This window comes from Limulus polyphemus, unplaced genomic scaffold (genome assembly GCF_000517525.1).
Source record: "Limulus polyphemus unplaced genomic scaffold, Limulus_polyphemus-2.1.2 Scaffold305, whole genome shotgun sequence".
NCBI classification, from domain to species: Eukaryota; Metazoa; Arthropoda; class Merostomata; order Xiphosura; family Limulidae; genus Limulus; species Limulus polyphemus.
Genome location: NW_013665915.1, coordinates 451,677 through 465,650, shown reverse-complemented (window position 1 = coordinate 465,650; position 13,974 = coordinate 451,677). Strand labels below are relative to the sequence as shown.

At 33.9% G+C, this 13,974-nt stretch overlaps 1 protein-coding gene across 5 annotated transcripts in view; it reads right to left on the bottom strand.

Annotated features, from left to right (window-relative positions):
* The window catches only part of LOC106457231, a 73,198-nt gene extending 69,565 nt beyond the window's left edge, over nt 1-3,633 (bottom strand). For all 5 annotated transcript variants that reach the window (XM_022383061.1, XM_022383060.1, XM_022383063.1 and 2 more), the window contains exon 1: nt 3,361-3,633. The gene's annotated coding sequence lies outside the window, so the exon portion shown is untranslated. The remainder of the gene's footprint in view (nt 1-3,360) is intronic.
* Between the last annotated feature and the right edge of the window lie 10,341 nt (nt 3,634-13,974).

Here is a 13,974-nt window from a genome sequence, read left to right as displayed (position 1 = left end):
AAAATAATATAAAATCAATATCATTTTATCAATTTTTGATCCTTATGATGTCAGAATGCCCAAGGCTAAGGGGTACAGAGGAACAAAATGGTTGGGAATCCCTGGACTAGAGGAAAGGCAGCTAGTCAACACCACCCAACGCCAACTTATGGGCTACACCGTACCAAAGAATAGTGGGATTGATCATCACATTATAATTTTTCCACGGCTAAAAGGGCGTGCATGTTCGTCTCGTTACATGAATAAATCAAAACTGTGAAAAGGTAAATAAACAAGATATTTTGTAACAGTTTGTTGGTCAAATAATATATTATTAATCTATATATATATATATAACCATTAACTTCTGATCAAAGAAAGCTACCTACTTACATTAGAACTAAAAATTAGCCCAATAATTAACTAGCTAATTTAATATACCTTTCTTATAATGATTAGAATGTACTGATTCATCAATTAGGTACCCTGGCTGTTAGCGATATTTTTACCGTAATCCCAATAATTTCCCACGAGGTTTGGCCAGCTTAAGCGATTTAGGTTAGTCTTAAATCCATATACTAAGCTAAAAATCAAAATAATCCTCATAATAAAAATATATAATAAAAACGAAAGATAAGAAATATATTATAACTATTGCATAATTCAAGCACTACTGGTAATGAAACTTGCAATAAAGAAAGAACTTACAAAAAATACAAAATTACATTGAGTTTTTTCATGCACTATTACTGATTCTCTTGTCTCTTGAAAACTAACGCCAGTATACACAGTTCAATTTCAAAAATTCTTAAGCCAAACGCTCCATTCATAAACTGTTATTTTAGAAAATAACTAAATAAATGGAAGCAACTGCATTTTCTTACAAAAACAACAACAACAAACCATGAATAGCTTAACTGGTTGATTAATGTCACAGTGGTCTTTTTCTTTTATCTTGGAATGTTTCAATATTACATATTTGTATTTTCAACCAGTAAAAACGTGAAAATGTCTCAAACTATCAGTTTACACTATATTAAAAATAAATTTTTAATAAGTTTACAATACTATGAGAAAATTACTTAAATCTATAGCAAAAACAAGTCAAAGCTAATTTTTAATTTCCAGACATCATTATCAACTGTGTCACAACAGAAATTCAAAACCTCAAAGCAGCGGTATTTTCAGTCCTTCAAATTTGTAAACCTGCATAATCTCCTGACATCTAATTATTCTAAACTCCATTCTTTCTGACAAATAGATATTATTTCTATGGCTGAGTAAACCAAGGTTGAAGATACCAATCCAAACGGTGTCTCAACAAAGTACTACACAATGTGACACTCATCTTACTCTTTCAAATTCATATTTTCTACAGAAATAACCAAACACCCGGTTAGCTCTAAGTCACGGTCGTCATCACTCAGTCAAGTTTCAGGCTTTCTCAATAATCTCTCCCATATCCTTCGCCTCTATGTAACATTCGAATTCATTAATTAAACAAAGTCCTAAAATTGACTTCAATTCATGGTTTTACACTTTCCAATATCGAAACATATTTTCTATGCATCTACTCGACCATTTATAAGTGTGACAAATATGTAAAATGCTTAAAAACCAACGCAGTATCGACATTCCCAAGTAACTTAGTAATCTCAACTAGTTTATAACTCATTTTGCTATCAGTATAATTTTGTATGTAAATAATGAAAATCACAGCTCATTTATCATCACCCTCTACGGAGTCACCCTTCCACAATCAAAACGTATTTTGACCCTCCCCCATGTTAATCTCAACTTTAATGGAATACGCCTAGCATATCATACAAAATGTGCCTTTCTGATCTTTATACAATGATCTATGCACCTACAGGTACACGTATTACAAATAACTATGAGATAGCAAACATTTTTCACATCTGATCAAACACCAAATGCATGAATAGGTGGATAAAGTTAACATATCTGCACATATACTTAAAATTGTAAATGTTGTTCCTCGTATATCCATCCTAATCATTAGCTAAATGCAGTGTCGAAATGGTATAATTATAAAAAATGTCCCCTCTCCTCGCGTAAAAGTTATTGAACCCCCTACATGATTTATTTACTTGTAATTGTAATTACGATTCTGGCTGATTGATATGATTAACTTCACAGAATAGTGCAACCGTTCTTTAGTTCAAAAAAATTAAACTGTATGTCTCTCCTCTTATCGACAATTATTAAGTTTGTGCCCCCCACGCAATTGCGAGGGCATACTTATGCCACTGGATAAATGACTAACAGCAAGGGCTGAATTACCATTTTTCCTCAAATGCAGTTGGATTTGGAATTACAGTAAAGCTTTAGCACAGTTAACATCAAATACTATAACACACAAGCGAGAAAATTTATAATTCACTTAATTTTAAAAAAATAACATGCGTATCTGACCAAGTTTTAAACACGCTATACAAATATGACCTTTATGTTCCTGAATATCAAAATATTCAACTCTACACTAGAGGTTAAATTCCCTGTTTTAGATATCACGAATTTTTAATTGTTACTAAAGTCACGAATAAACACTGCTTTGTGGATATGCACATCGTTCTATATTGTGCTAATCAAGTCGCTGTCATATAATTTCAATGTACTTATTCTCGACATTCCTGAATAGTTGTCAGTGGCTAAAGTTTAAAAGGTATTTAAAATTTCTACAGAATCGACTACCGTACTGGTTCCCGAGTCTTTTTTTTTTTCATTTATTTTGATAGATTTCACACTAAATTCTTCTGATCAACAAATACAAAAAAAATGTTACAGAAAAAAACAAAAAAACGCTAACGTTACATTTAATTTTAAACCCATTCATTTGCATTTTTTGCATAGCAAACTTACTGCGTGAAAATAGTTTTATATTGTATCATTAGAATGCGTTCATTAATTTTAGTTACTTTTTCGTTGTTTATGTTTTACCAGAGGATGTGTCAAAACCAGGTTTTTTTTTTTACATATCACGGCAGAGTTGAATTTAACACACGTATTGTAATAACTTAAACTAAAATTCTGCAGCTTAAAGCTCTCTTTAACTTTTAACTGTTACAACCCATTTTATGTAGTTGTACCACCGCTTTCGAATACTACAACTTACAAGGCTAACTTCTTGTTCTCTCTTCAGCAAACACAAGTAACTTCAATGATAAATATATAACTGAGTAACTCATTCATCACTGAGAAGTTCTAAGATCTTATAAACTAAAATACTTAACTTAGTACAAAAACAATTAGCTTAAACCCTCCATACGGAAACGGGTTGATGGCGTGATTTAAACACACGTTACAGAACCTAAGATGTAAGCCTACACAAATGTAAAAACGAGTGTCTAGATTTCTTACACCAAAGACTCCCCTTGTCAGTGCAGATCGTTTGCATGTTCCGTGTAGATCCCACAGCAAACCTTACGCCTCGAGGCAGAAGCAGACAGTGTCTGTTACTGTCATCTCAATTAATACACAAGAAAGCTGGCTACCTGTTATATTACATAAAGCAAATGCTCTTCTTTGTCACAGAATTCTAGAAAAGCAACAACTTCGAAATCACAACTGCACTTCACACATCACTTGTTCCCTTTCTACGGCCAGGTAAAGCCTACAATAGATCACTCACTCTTCTCGACCAAGCGTAACAGCAAGAGCGACACCTCGTGGACTCAACCGGAATCTAGTAACCTCTAAACTGAGAACGTGAGGTTATTGTGCTAGTTATTCTGAAAGAGGATTTTAACTAAAACGCCCAATTGATTTTTTTTTTGTCATAGCTGTAACCTCGTATTGCCTGTACACGCTCTTGATTTACGTAATAAGTGATTTGCAACACAATGCTAAACATCAGCGTGTTAGAGACGGGTAAAATCAAACAAAGCAGAAATGGCCTATAATCGTATTCTTGTCGACTGATTTTTGTAAAATTGTCTGCTCACAGCAATGAGCTAAGTTTTGACCCAGCTGTTTATGACTGTTGATTTTATCATTTGTAAAATGGTAAAATTGAATGAACAATGTGAATAGATGTATTTACAAATTGGAACCATTTAAGTCTTTTTATGTACAATTAGGTCGCTTAAAAGGTAGATTATTGGACAAGGTAAAGAGTACTATTTGTTTTTGTCAGCCCAAAGCTATACAATGGACTATCTGAGCTGTGCCCACTGCGAGTATCTCGAAACCAGATTTTTACTGTTGCAAGCACCCAGACTTACCATTGAGCCACCTGGGAGGGGCAACAGCATTGATATGTTAATAAGACATTATATGGAAGCAGATTGCGCTACATTTATATTATGCTTTTATATCCGATCGTTTCTTCTCAAAAAATAAGAAAAATCTCTCTTTTGAAAATAGAAAATCACGTAATAAATATTCTTTGAAATGCTGTACATGGATAGGGAATGGTGGTGGGTTAAAGTATTTATGGTTGAAATTTAAAATTAGAATTTGTTTAACTACTGCGTTTAAAGAAGGAAATGTGAATAATACAAAGTAACTGAAAACGTATGTAAGCATAGAAGAATGTTCATATTCTATTGAATCTTTGTGACATTAAAGTTTATAACAAAACCAAAAAAGCATATACTTGTACATGAAGTATTTACCACTTAAAATATTGAGACGTTAATTCTCGATCAGCCTTATAGATATTTCAGTATGCAAATTTTGATGGACAAATTACTTAACATCTTAAAGGTTTTGGTTTGTTTGATATATTCGCGCACGCTGCATAAGGCCTATTTCCTATATCTAGCTTACGAGAAAGGCAGTTAATCAACAGCTCCCACCACCAACTCTCGGGCTACTATAACCGAATAATGGGGTTTGACCGTCACTCTTATAACGCAATTACGATTTAAAAGTGCGGAGCATAAATTCTAAAGTTTCTACTTTCAGCAGCGGGAAACGAATTGGTCTACGACCAAAGAAATATATATTTTCTCATTGCAATGCCAATATTTGACGGTAACTTTAGAATATATATATATTACTGTGCATTGTGTGTAGTATTCTTAGAAAATGTAATGTATTTTGATAATTTATGTTCACCTATTGGGCTAAGATCAAATTTTTGTTTTTTATTTCTGACATTTCTATACAATAAATAAAATCTTGTGTTAACTTTTTATGATTTATCAAAATTAACTTGATAAACCTAATTTTTATAATATACTTCAAACTCGTTTATCACTATTAGAGTATATTTGTTTTCAAGTTTTAGTGCGTACCGATGATCAAGTTAAAATGTTACTTTAGATTATATTTGGTCTTCTATTAATTATTTAAAATGAATTTACTAAGCTAACATTCTGTTCCAATATATATATTTCATTTAAGCGTTTGTGCCTTTTTTTTTTTTTTGAAAAATCATATTTTGTACTTTAAATCTTTCCTGTGTTATCAACATATATATATAAACCTAATTAATCCCATTTCAAAAGGTTTGTGTGAAATCCGAATGCTCAAGTCTGGATGTTAATTTTTAAGCAATTTTTACATATGTTTTAGGTTCAAGTACAAATCTTCGAAAACTTATCTCTAAATATTGTTTTTCTTTTCTAAGATGTCTTATTTTGCGCCTATTTAGTAGCAAAATAATTTTCAGATTTAATAATTATACTATAGTATTGTATTAGTGTAACTAAACTGTTTCTAGCAATGATAATACTATAAAAAATTATAGTTAATTTTGCAGTCCCTAGTTTAGAAGTTAGAAAATGGCCCAAATTATATTAAAAAGAAGCAAAATACCATGCAGGATATTGAGTAGAGGCTTTTTAGTAAGTTTCAGTTTCATATCGTTCCGCACTGGTAGCACTAATATAGCTTCGAATCAATGGATCTTTGCGTAATCTGAAGTTCCGTTCAGGTGTGAAATTAGAAAGTTAATCAACATTCTATTATAGAGTTTTTTGTTTTGATCGATGACGTAAAACGACCTAAAGTTCTCAAGTTCTCCACTGACCATCACTTGAACAACAATAGTCCTTAGCTCATATGGACCTAAAACAAATAGATCGCGAAGTTAGTTCTTTGTTGTTGGTTTTTTTTTATTATTTACTCAAGTTTAAATATTTAACAGTAATCACACAATTGACTGTTATTTTTCTTATGGGAAATATAATAGATTTTTCAGGTGAATAGTTTCGTTTCTTCTAGTGCTTATTTTGAACGGTTATCAAATTTTTTCACGACGAATTGTTTGTATAGCAGCACAAGATTTTCATTATACAGCGTCTATATGCACATTAGCTACTTACATGTTTGTATCCCCTCAGTGGCACAGCAGTATGTCTGTGAACTTACAACACTAGAATCCGGGTTTCCATACCCATGGTGGGCAGAGCACTGATAGCCCATTGTGTTGCTTTGTGCTTAATTTCAAACTAACTTACATGTTTGTCACAAGCAATTGTTAGAAAATTAACACTTTATCTTTTAAAATACATTAGTTCTGAAAACGTGTGATAGTTGTAAAGGGGTGACTAAGGCTATCTTTCTGATAATAAGTATTTTACAGTAAAAAATCTAAAGCTTTTCTTCGTTGTTGCTTATTTAACATTAACGGTAGTCAACAATAAGGATACATTACGAAAAAAACCAGACACATTAGTGAGCCAAATCAGTACTTTTGTGTTCCGGTAAAAATGTAATCACTTAAAGTATTATAAAGGCAGGTTAAATTGCTAAAATGAGTAAAGTTCCCTGATATAAAATGAATAAACCTTCCACGTCTTAAATCCTCAATATATAATAGAGGAATTACATTATGTAAAAGTTACAACTATTAAAAAAATTTGGATGTAAAGAAAAAAGTTTCACATCTGAGCTTTTAGTCACCGCCCAAAAAATTGCGAAACGTGATGGTCAACAACCTTAAACTTCTTCATTATCTAGGCAGCTGAATGAAGACAAACAAAACAAAAAAGGATAAGGAATATTTTATCTAAACAGATAAATAATTGTAGAATATATTATATATATATATTTTTTTAGTAGACAAAGAGTTATAAAGTAGATTTGCTATTGGGATTAAAAATGTCATTATCCTTAGCAAGTTTATAGTCACCGTTTTTCATGTTTTTATTTTAATCATTCGTATTATTGACTTTCAGTTTGGAACTGTATATAAGTCCAACAACGTCAAGATAAATCTGACTCTTCTGCTGACCAGGTTAAATGTTAGTGTGTGTACCAGCTATAGTACAGGACTGTACCATGCGTTATACCCACCCACCCCAATCACCCCCTTAGTTAATTTATAAATATTCGAAATTTCTTTATTTTCTTTCGTTTCAGTTTGGATCCTAAAGGCCCCTCAAGTAAACAACAAAAATTTCCTTTCTCTGGTGCACAGAAGACAGACGTGGAACCATTAACTGGCAGTTTTAACCATATTTTCTTACAGGAAAGATAGCTCATGAGGTTTTATGATCGACTGTTGTTTCTGTAGAGCGAATCAGATATTGGCAAGAGGCTGCCATGCAGTTGCGCTCATATCCCAGTGAACAAAGGTCATATATGTGAGATGCAGTTATGTGCAAGACTGGCTTTGTGAATGTTATTACATTTAGTATTTAAAGCCAGATTTGCCACTGTAAAATTACATTTTGTTGAGTTTAATTTTTGATATCGTCAATGTTAACTTTATTTGAAGATTTTAGGCAGTTTGTATTTACTTAACTTGTTGGTATTGTTTTGTTCTACAGTGGGAATCACGCTGAACTGGTAAGGGAAACATATTAAAGGTTTCTCTACCTTTCTCTTACCAGTTCAGCACAAGCACTTGCCTTTGTTTTATGTATTCTGATTCTGATTTATGTTTGGTCAATAAATATTATTGTTGTAAACTTCCGTATTTTGACACTTTCTTCAATGTAAACTCAGTTAGAATTTAAAGAAAACATATATACACACTTCATAACTTGGTATTCTTCAAACCTTCATTTAATGGTCTCTAATTTTAGGAAACCTGTATGTCAGAAAATACCACAGATAAGAATAAAAAGTGTCATGGCCAGGATCTCGCTGTTGTGGAGGTTTGTGATACCTCTGAGTGGGTGAAAGGCAAAAATTATTCAATACCCCAGGGAGTACTCCAAATCCAATGTTGTACGAGCATACGATCTAGAGAAAGTTGACTTGGGAGCCAAGGCAAGACAGTCTACATGCAGGATGGCTAGATATGGGGGAAGACCATTCCTAAACTTGATAATGTAACATAGGTCTCTAAACACCATTACTTAGCAGTGCAGGTTCATTAAGGGAGTGGACAATTTCTGGTATACCCACAAGAACTAATGAAGCTCTCTCCCCTAAGACTAAGCTTTAGACAGAGTGGATCCCATTTGTCTGAGGATCGTTGAGATGCAAATGCGTCCACGATTAAGTGGATTGGTGTCTATAGGACCCCTAGGTGGTTTCTGACCAGTGAGATAGAACCATGGCTCTAGTCAATTTCACCCTCAGCTGAAAAAAAAATGAGGTACCGTTGGTGAATGAATTCCACCAACATGGAATGTTTAGCCAACATGCAAGATAGCAAAAACTCGCCAAGAAAACCAGTAATTGGTGGAGCAATGGAGAGTCTCTCAATGTCGGGAGACATTGTGCTAAGTGGAGAACCAAACAAGAGATATTTCGGCTTATGAATGATAATGTTTTTGAAATATGGATTAGTGGAAGGTCCAGTGCTGGTATATCCATGGCAGAACTGTGAGTTCCTGTTGGATACCAACATTATAATTTAGAGCAGTGCTATTGCAGTTGTAGGCTGGAGCTGAAAAACGGGTACGAAATGCGAGCCGTATGCTCATAGCTCCTGAATATGGATACTGCACGAGGAGTAAAAACTGCTAGCAGTTGTAATCTTCATTAAGCATTACTGAAATTACATGCATGGCAGAAAGTTCAACTTCAGGGTGGATCAAGTATCACTGAAGTAGCTCATAAAAAATCTAGAAGGGATTATTGCACTCTGGATTATAAAATTACATAAGTATGACATGGTAATAAAGCACTGTTTGGGAGAGCAATATAGAAATGCAGAAATATTATGTTGGTGCACAGTGAGATGTGCCATTCCTTGAATGTCACAATCCAGGACACTGAGTTGAGGTAAAAAGCCATTTCAACTGCCACAACACAAAGCCATAAGGTAGGTGATTCCACTGTTGACTAGATGCCAAAACTTATCCCTCAAGAGCTCCAGGAAAAACAGTCGTGAGACCCAGAACTATTTTGGGTGCTCTTTGCTATGTAGTAAAGGAATACACAGCCAGCAAGGGTGCATGTATTCTATGGCAATATGGTACATGCAGTTACAGATGAGTGAGAACACGTTGTACCAATTCTATTGGCGAACTAGATGTGGGTTTCAGTCTGTGATGCAGCTAGTGGTTTCTCGAGCTTGGGCATCATATTCTTCAGACTTTGAGCTATGCTATGACTAGAAGCTACCTGGACATTACCTGCTCTAGGAGTGACAAAGTGTTAACACAGTTTATGACCTGCACGAATTTTTTTAGGACAAACCTGAATTAGGGAAAAAAGAAAGTATTTTATTTGAATATACCACCCATTTCTAGCTTCTTGTAATATTATAATATTTATTCTTAATTCACTCTTTGTTTTGAATACATGAATGTTTCACATAATATGAGGTTGAGAAAACCATTAAGATGATTTTGTTCCTTTGTTATTTTCGAAAGTAGATAGTATATGTTACTGCCCAGGAAGAACATTACTTAGTATAATACATTGTGTAAGAATGCTGGCAGCAGTATCCTTGAATGGTTGTTCAGGTGATATCTAGAAGTCGCAGCCATACATAAGTTGTAATAAGAATAATCAGTCATATGGGTAGCTCGTGTTGCTCTGAGTAAATGCGAGGTTTTTTAAATACTAAGAATGGATATATTCAAACAGCCAGGTACGTGATTTCAGCTTGGGTGGTTGGAATAGCAGATTAAAAGCTATCATCTGGGAAAATTATAGCTACAAATACTCCCACTATTTGTGTATCTTTGTTGTAATAAAAATTATGCATTTTCTTGAAGACTTTATTTCATTTAACATCGAGTCAGTTAGTAAGAGTTTTAGTACTGCTCTATGATCAATATTTTGAGCAAATCTCCTCATACCTGACAGACCTATCTGATATGGCTCTAAAATTAATTCAGCTTCACTTGCATATATCACATCCCTCAAGTATTTTGTTTGTTTTGAATTTCAACAATTTTAAATTTGTATCAAACAAAAACTCTTTACAAAATTAATGGTAATAGCCAAACATTTAAATTTAGTAACGAAAGAAAAACACATGATACACAAAATGCAGTCAAAATATATTTACCTTACATAATAAAACTAATCACATTAAGATTGGTAACGCCAGGTAAAATAATCTTGGTAAAAACAAAACAAAGCCATTAACTCAAAATCTTCCACATGAAGATATTTGCACACACTCATACACACACATATATGAAAGGAATAAAAAATAATGAACACAAAATACCTTTCACATCAAATTAAATAAGAATATATATATATATATATATATATACATAAAAAGAGAATATACAACTCACCCAAAGTCTGTTGAGGTTTCACCCCCTATCACCTAAACCCGCTATCAGATTTTCCAGGGCTGTTGTGGTGGATTCTAAGTCATTCCTAGCGTTGATAAAGGCTCTTTCCATGTCAGCTAGTTTGACTATCTTGTGGTGCACTTTTTCCTTAAACTGTGATGGAGATGATGCCCTATGCTTCAACGAATCTTTCTCTCTACAGGGACCTTACATCTTGTTCCAGTTGGCAGCCATTTCCTGACAATGTTATTTTAGTTCCAAAATCAAACTTACTTCAGTTTAGGATCGTTCATGATTACTTTTGGTGGTAAGATTTAAGTTCTACCTTTGACAAAATATGAGATTGTTCTCATGATTACTTAGTGGCTGCTAAGACAGTTCCCTCTTCTTGTTTGAAACTGTGGTTAGTCCTTTCCATAATGTTAAAGCACCATCATTCACCTTAAACTCCCAGCTTGGTGGAAGTGAAGAAGGAGATTATCACCTAGTTGGCTAGCTAGTGTGCACTGTTGTATAATTGTGATCATAACAGAGGAGATTTCTAGTTTGGTTATTCCATTGGTGGCATTCTATGAGTATTTATCCTGCTACTACCTTCCCGAGACCTGATAGATCCTCAAAAGGATCAAAGTTCCAGAAAGGTTTCCTTCAGCTTAGGAATATAGTGTCCCCTATTTATTTTTTGTTCAACCCTATTTCCTCTTTCGTGGTGTTAGCAATGATATAATTGACAGTTGGTGGGCCACATGTAGACTAGAGTCCTCAAAAGTCAGTGAAGTGATTATTGCTGATGTAATAATCTCTGACAATCCTCACGTTGAGCAATGATGAGACCCTCCACCACCAAAGAAGGCTGCTCAGTCCCTGGCGACCTTAAGGCCAACTAGATAACAGATGAAATGAGGTTTTCTATGTCAGTTGTGTTGGTAAGGAATAAAGTTTTATGAACGGGCTCAGCCATGGTGCAAGTCAGGGAAACTCCTGGATTCTATGGTTCAGTGACATGATCAGTTCTTTCACTGTACGAAATGTGCCAGATGTTCTAGGGGAATTCGAGAGTTCTGAATGATGAGTCCATGGCTAGAAGAAAGGCATCATCAAGATAATATCACAGCAACAACAGAAAAGTTAACACTGGTTCATCATGTGGAGAAACTAGCCATAGCTAAAACTTGACCTTAAACACCAAAAGTCCAGATTCAAATTCAAGGTTAGAATAATTCTAACTGACCAAACGTCCATATAAATGCATAATTTAAAGGTGGTTGTAATATAATTATGATTATCAACTTTGATGTCTGGCATTGGTGAATGGGATTTGTGTACTTACACATTATATTTCCTATAAACGATTTATCCCAACAACCTGATAACTTCTCAATCCCCAGGTTTGTACGAGTCTTTAATTAACTACGTACCTGTATTCATGCTGCCCTCTGTTGTCCCTGAAAGACAACTATAACACACATTATATTTTCTGACCTGACCTCATTCTTCTTCCTACCATTTGTTTATCTTGGAGACATCACCAGGTTCTAGTAGGAAAGAAAGGAGTTGAGATACAACAGGTTCCTGTACACTTAAGCTGACTTGAGTTACATAACACCATCTATACCTTTGACCACTAGTCTTCACCAATGTTTTCACTGTCTTATCTTAGGGACTTTCCTTCAGTTACAAGTTTCGTACTAGTTTTTAATATGATTTAGAAAGTTTTCTTCATGTGGGTGTTACTTTCTGCCTCTCCCTTGTATGTTTGCGGCACGTATTTTCAGGCTATATAACTACACCTTGTACCAAATAAATGTCACGAAAATATTTAGAAAACTGTATTTATCAAAAATATTTTAATTTATATGACTGAAAATATTCGATCACAACCAAATAAAACCTTAAGTACACTACGTTTATATTCGTTATGATGACTTAACTCGTGCCTATGAATTGCATTTGCTACTGATAATTTCACCTATTCACGGATATTTCACTTCTATCCAATTGAACTATTTTCTGCACTACTCTTTATGATAAATGCTAGTTATAGCTGTGTTCTCTCTCTCTCTCAGACGTAATGTGCGTTTCTTTGTTATTTTATTTCTTCCATAAAAATGCCCCACCTTCTGAATATTTCAATGTCAAAACTGAAACATTTTCTTTCTAGAATTAGCGAAAATAAAAGGTGCGCTTCTAGGTCAGTTACCACAGTTAACATCATACTAATTAATCCTTAAAATCGAGAGCTAATCATTCATCTCCTTGCCCTTGTCTACTAATGTTGTATTCTATGTGTAATTGATTGAGTACTTTTATATAACACTAATGAATGACTTTATCTTCACATATGTGTGTAAGACTTCACATATATATAGCTATGTATGTACATTATCATACACATTATCAAATCTTCTAACAGTTTATAACAGATTGCCTTTGGCTCCTACAGTAATCTTCTCGAGTACTTTGCAAAGCTATTTCTTGTCAGAGCTAGTATTGAAATATATAAGCCATCAAACTTAACCCAGTTTCTATTTCAGGTGTCACAAAATCTATCAATGCTGGGATTAATATCCATGTTGTTACTAATCTATTTCAATATACACTCATAGGAAACATAATTTCCTTGCTGCTTAAAGAACTGATATACTTACCAGATATCTAGGTGAGAATCTAGATTACGGGAGTGATTTTCTTGAAATAATTGAACGATGTTTGATATCAGAAAATTAACCCAGTGGATTGAAAAACAAGGATCACAAAGCTCTTCCAGTCATTAATTTTTCAATAATTGAGCAGTAGTCACAAAATGTTGTCTAAATATTCTACCAGACAGCACTGCCCATAGCTTGTAAAGTAATGGTCACAAAGCTCTTTCAGCCATTGGTATCTCAACCAAGAACTGCCCTAACTACTATGGATTAAGTATTAGTCATACAATGTAATACATACATACATACATCATATTTTACAATAACATCCAATAGTTCAGAAAGCAAGGATTGCAACACTCTTTCAATCTTTGGTCATCCTAATAATTGTCATAGCTGTAATGAGTGAACAGCACTTATCTGATATTTGATGAATAACTCATTTATTGAAATTCTGCTTGGAAAGCAAGAAAAACCAAGTCCTTTTGGTCTCATTGATTTTATGATAAGCATGCCGTCCTAATTGTGATGATCAAGTTGTAACCCGACAACATGGTGTATACATTATATTTTATAATATCATCTGGTAGCTCAGCAAGTAACGGTCACCAAGCCCTTTCAGCCATTGGTTTTTCTATTAAACATTTGTTCTAACTGGTTGTGATTGAGTGATAAGCATACAATGTAGTGTATACATTGTGCCTTACACTACCACTTGATTGCAA